The sequence below is a fragment of the Solanum dulcamara genome, chromosome 5, assembly GCF_947179165.1.
Source record: "Solanum dulcamara chromosome 5, daSolDulc1.2, whole genome shotgun sequence".
Taxonomy (NCBI): domain Eukaryota; kingdom Viridiplantae; phylum Streptophyta; class Magnoliopsida; order Solanales; family Solanaceae; genus Solanum; species Solanum dulcamara.
The window spans coordinates 59373768-59379844 of record NC_077241.1 but is presented as its reverse complement, the minus strand read 5'-3'; the positions used below and the strand labels follow the sequence as shown (position 1 = coordinate 59379844).

The following is a 6077-nucleotide window of genomic DNA, read 5'->3' as shown; positions in this document are numbered from 1 at the left end:
GAAAAAAAACTAGTCCCTAAAAGTGAATTTTTGTCCCTAATGATCAATAGAGACCAGAAAATCTGGTCGCCACACCATCTCTATAGCCTCCTTCACTAATGGTCATTAAGGACGAGATACAAAAACCGGTCCTTAAATAGTTTTTGCGGCAAGTAGTTAAATAGTCCTTAAAGTGGTTTTAGGGACCATATTTTTGGTCTCTAATTAAAGAGATTTCATGAACATTAAAATCTAGTCCTTCCATATAAGACCAATTGATGTTTAAAAGTTTTCAAGGACCAGTTTACTGGTCCTAAAAGACTATTTATATCATGCTCCTAAATTCCCTATTTTAAAAATTATAATACAATTCTAAATGGTAAAATCAAATGCTATATCTATAGAGAATACCTTAATCTTTTTTCATTTATATGTATATAAATATACACCGTAATACATCAGTCACGTCATTGTTTGCACAACTACTTCATAGAAACATAAAAATACTAACATTCTATCAAATAATATTATTGTTGATGATGTCATGTTGGCTTATCCAATTGCCTAGGCTCTTTGGGTTTCAGAGTAAGAAGTTAGCAGTTCATATGTTTGAAAAGTGTCAAGTCCAACAACTATCTTGAGCAACTTTAGGTCCGTTTGTGTTAAGCTCATGGAGGAGAGCTAATCTTCACACAAATTCCAACCTTCTAGGAGTGGAGCAAAGTTCATTTCTGCTTAGTATAATTTCTAGCAATTGGCAAAGTCCAGGCAGATTACGAAGGCTTCACAATAACTAATACACTGATCGAGTTTGCAAGGCTTGCAGTGTGTTAATGAAGCCCAATAATTTAATGCACCTGTAATAATCAAGGACATAAACAATTGACCAATATTTGCTGAATTTAATTTTAAAATCAAGATAGCTATGTGTTAATAACCAAGATGACACACAAGCATCTTTATTCCAAATGCTTTATGTAGAATGCAAAGTCTTTAAGATATTGCAATTTTTATTGAGCTAATGGTATGTGCATACAAAAAGGTTTCCAGCTTTCATAGCATAAGGAGTGACATATTTATAAGTAAATATGATCTGTTCAACCTTGTACCATTTTTTAAAAAAAAACATTTACCACACTGCACAACAATAAATCAAGAATGTCTTGGTTAAGCTTCAATAATAATAAAATTGAGATATCAAAAGAATTCAAAAATTACTATGTATAAACACTTTTTTATGTTATTATTTTATTTTACATGTAGTTTACAATGGTGAGGGGAAATTAATGTTTTCTCCATTAAGTATCTAAAGCTCTTATTAGCTTTTGATTTATTAAACAAATCTTCTCTGTGAAGTCTTAGCAACCTCAAAGTTGTTGGCTGATATTCATCTATCAAAATCTCCTATTATGGAGTCCTAATAACCTCGCAATTGTTTAGCTCAGCCAGCCCAATAGTGACCCCCTTAACACAATATGGTAGTAAAATAATGTGATAATAAAAAGACAATAGCATCACAACTAAAAAAGATAAGGCAATAGCAACTAAGCATCAGATTAAATTTTTTAAACTTTTACCCAACTAAAATGAAGAATCATAGCATTAACAATGCTATAGAAGTTTCTAAAATCTATTTCTAAATTATGAGCTTACTTGCATAAAAAAGACTCAGTGGAAGGAGACATAGCACCCTTTGCAGAAGTGCCCTATTTTCTACTAGTGAGTCCAAGAATGACTTCATGCTATCTAGAGTTGTTCCAGCATATGGAGTACCTTGAAATCAGAGCGCACTTTGAAGTCGATAAAAGCAGTGCCAATAGATTATTCATCTAGACAAAGGAAAATTATGTGATCTACCCACATGTTAAAATGGTCAGAGCAGTTTCAGATTGCTGAAACTCCTTGGGTGGAATTGGCACAACAAAGACAAGTGGCTACCAAAGGCAAAAGGGAAAGTGTAACATACAAACAGTGAGGATAACATGAAGTAGCATGGCTAAAAATTTCCAGAAACCTTGTTCACTTGAAATGGATCCATTAGCTTGTTGGACAATGGTAAGATACACTCGTGATTAGCTCTCATCACTTCATCTTCAATAATGGAGGTTTTAGAAGCTATATTGGATTGTCCAATGGTCACAGAAAAAATATAAATTGGCTCTAAGAAATAAGAAAGTAGAGCTCCTGCAATTAGAACGGTACTGACTGTAATTAAAAATAACACAGAACTTCTAGTAAATATTAAAAGATCACTGCAATAAGTAAAAGCAAAGTTCCTACCAATGTCCCAAGTGATTGGCTTCAAGTAAAAACAATGACAACCACCAGAAAGCACATATCAACCACCGAAAATTTCATTACAACACATCTTGAAAGCACACTATAGAGGAAGTCTTCACAAAGTTGATAGTACAATACCTACTAGACCAGCTATGTTACTCGGCCTCTCCAAAAATATTGTCGCACCCGTGTTGGATCCTTGAAAAAATACATTATATTTAGAGTATCTTACATGCACCGAACAATATTTTTGAAGAGTTTGAGAAACATAGCAGAGCAGTGTTCATAGGTTCCATTTCATGAGACAATCTCCTCAGCAATTTAAAAGTCTAAGCACCAGGATTCTTTTTTCTCAAAAACTCAAATGATGATATATCACAAACTACTCCCTACATTACATTTTATGTGACTTAGTTTGATTGAGCATGCAGTTTAAGAAAATAAGGAGAACATTCGATTCTTATGGTTTTAAACTAAAGATGTGTAGAATGTACCAAAATTCTCTTTGCATCTTGTGGACTTAAAAATGCTAGATGGGATGATTGAATTAAAGAGAAGTAAGCCACAAAAATTTGAACTCAGGAAGTACTTCACAATCCCATTAACCAAACAATAGACCAATCATGTGTTTTATTGAAATGACTTTGTGGATGACTTACTAACATGCTGACATTAAATGGAAATTCACGATAAGAATATAAACTCCACGAAAATGGATATTTACAAAAGAAGATTAACAATTTGGTAAAACATTCGATAATTTTATATAACTGCTAAATCTCAATTAATTGAATGAAATAAAAGATTGATTTAACATATCATTTTAGTAGGTCTAGAGAAACTACTAATCGCCACATAAATAAATTGTGGTCGTCAAATATCTTAAATGCATTTTAAAATAGGGTACAATACAAAAACAAAAAAATTGTAGATACAAGATAAAGGACATGTGCTGCAACAACTTCTATATTATTCATTTATTTTGAGAAAGGCAAAAGTTTATATACAATTCATATATGTTGGTCCTTAGGTTTAAAGGTTTGTTCCATTGCTTTTGAATATTATGTTACTAAAAGGATATGTAACAACTAGAAGTATAAAGAACCTTGTAAACCAACCATGTTCCAATGGGCAATTTTATCAAATTAGCTGGCTAACAAAGTTGTATCTCCACGACCAAGTTTAAGCTTGACTGTGCCAAAGTGCATGAGAAAACAATTTGTTAAGTTAAATTCAAGAGGAACTAAATATAAAATTTAAGTCAAATTCATTTTCAATGACCGTGATCAAACAAAAAACTCAAATATGTTATCTTCTTTGGAAATCAGTTTGCTTAATCAGACAAGAAAAATTGTTAACAAGATCTTCATACAAGAAAAACGGATTTCGATAACTCTGTTTATTCAATCAATTGACAACCAAAAATAAGTTCAAAACTTAAAGAAAATATGAAGTTACGGAGACTAAACATAAATGGAAATGTCAAGTTGATATTTTATATAAACATGAACAATGAATTAAATAAAATTCATATCTTAAGTGAGAATCTAAAAATGTAAAGAACTAATAAGTTCAAGCTTAAATAACTGAAATAGAACAGTAAGGAACATTTATTCATGCTTAACACACAAAACTAAAGTGAACATAACACCTCAGTCATATAATTAAATTAAACCAAGCTATCAAAATAGAAAAGAAAATGGATTGTGCAAGGTCAGTTGATTTGATTACTAAAATCTGATAACCAATAACTGATTACTATCAAGGCCATATTATCAAACTGATTGCTATCAAGGCCATATTATCAAACAACCTCAGAATATGAGGGAGCAAATCTGATTACTAACATCTATGTGAATCCATCAAGAAACTATTAAAAAAACCTAGAAACTACTAGATATCCATAAAATCTGATAACCAATAACTACGTCCAATTAAAAAAAAGAATAAAATTTCAAAAAATTGACCAGAAATTAAGATAACAAATCACGCATCACAAAGACTTGAAACTCAACTAACATCAACTTCAGATGTATGTGTGTGCCAAATTACTAATACACCAAGCTAATAGGAGAAAAATATTTCAAAATGAACTCACCAGAAAGAGAAATGCAGGCAGAAATTGAGAACCAGCCAAATTAAAGTAGAATCAAAACAAAAGAAATTGCACAAACATAATAGTAGGAATAAAAAAATGTGAGAGAGAGTGAGTAATTTTGCTCATTTATAGAGCAAAGTCAACAGCACCATCTGAAAAAAATCTGTGTGATAAAAAAGAAGGGAAGGCTCAATTTCACAATTTACTATCAAAGGACAAAGCTTAGGAGTAAAAGAAAATATAGAAATTAGTGATTGGCGAAATAAATTGGTACTTTGATTGAGAAAATCTATAAGAAAACGGCTATGGAACACCCTATATGAAGATATATTAGTAGTAGAACACCATAGATGGAGAGAAAATGTTCTTAGGGTTTTGAGAGATAGGGGGACTAGATATCATAAAATAAAAAATAAAATAAATCCTTTTCTTGCCTATTTTTATTTTTATTGTCGCGCCTAAATTTTAGTGAAAATAAAGTTTTCATTTTTTAATATTATTTAGTATAAAATATGGTGGAACTATCTCTCGCTCAAAGCCTACAATTATCATTTGGGACCAGTTAGTAAATTCTTTAGGGACCAGATTTAATCCCTTCACAATAAACTAAACAAATAAGGACCAGGATATAATCTCGTCCCAATTGATATACTTTAATAGACAATATTATAAGTTCATTCCTAAATGTTGGTCTTAAATAAGGCTTTTTATTGTAGTGATCCTAATCATAAGAAAATCATAGGAATAGCTCATTAACATGATTGATTCATAAGAATTCATGAGTTGGTGAGAACTACCTTATCACCATGATTGTGTGAGAACTACCTTATCACACCATAACTTCTTCTTGAAACATCTTTCATGAGTCATTCATAAGCTTTGATAAGCATTCATGAAACATTCATTGAACTCATTTGAAATTCATGATCATGATTCATGAAAAACTTACTTGAAACTAGCATATAGCATGGTTCTTTGAAATTAATCTTAAAATCATGCAATATGATATTATTTATGCATGTTTTAATCAATAATCATGAGAATAATCATAAGTAAGAAGACCCAATGCAACTTCATGTAACTAGGGCTCTTAGAAAAAGAATTGATAAGAGATTTTGAGAGAAAACTTACGATTCCACGGGTGAAAGGGCCCGTGAATGAATTCCCACATACCTTAAGATTTAGAAGCCCTAAAGTTCAATGAATTGAAGCCTTGAACTTGAATGTTCCCTTGAATTTCTCGAAGAAGAAGACTCTTGAGAGGAAACGTTAGAGAGAAGATTTTGGACTTTTGAGTATTACGGTGAGAATGAGATGGTTAGAAGGGCATAGGTACTTAATAGTATAGTATAGACCCTTATAAACCATCTACATTCATTAATGAGATCATAGGGCCAGGAGCAAAACACCCTTACTTAACTCAGTTTGAGCTCTTGCACGAAGGACCAACCACAACCAATGAAGCCCACCACGGCCCATGGTGGTGGTCATGATAAGGGAATTGAAATTGGTTTTGGGATATGACTTCAACGGAGGCCACCACGGTCCATGTTGTCCACCATGGGTCGTGGTCCCTCCCGTTATACTAACCCTATATTGAAGTCTGAGGAGTTGGGTTCACGAAGGTCATCACGGCTCGTGGTTAGCATCATAAGTCGTGGAGACATCAGTGGTTCTTTCTTCAAAATTTTCCCATGCTTAGTGCACCTTCATAGTTACT

The 6077-nt window shown here is 32.4% G+C and overlaps 1 long non-coding RNA gene across 4 annotated transcripts; it reads right to left on the bottom strand.

The window, feature by feature from the left end:
* Window positions 1-387: 387 nt before the first annotated feature.
* On the bottom strand, window positions 388-4783 carry LOC129889265 (uncharacterized). Of its 4 annotated transcripts, none has more exons than XR_008766862.1 (3): window positions 4358-4782; window positions 1633-3451; window positions 388-836 (listed from the first exon to the last, which is right to left on the bottom strand). It is a non-coding gene; the product is annotated as an uncharacterized LOC129889265 (long non-coding RNA). The 4 variants fall into 4 exon arrangements; XR_008766864.1 differs by lacking the exon at window positions 388-836 and having other exon boundaries at window positions 1520-1752; window positions 1841-3451; window positions 4358-4783; XR_008766863.1 differs by lacking the exon at window positions 388-836 and having other exon boundaries at window positions 1520-2163; window positions 2260-3451; window positions 4358-4783.
* Window positions 4784-6077: the final 1294 nt, after the last annotated feature.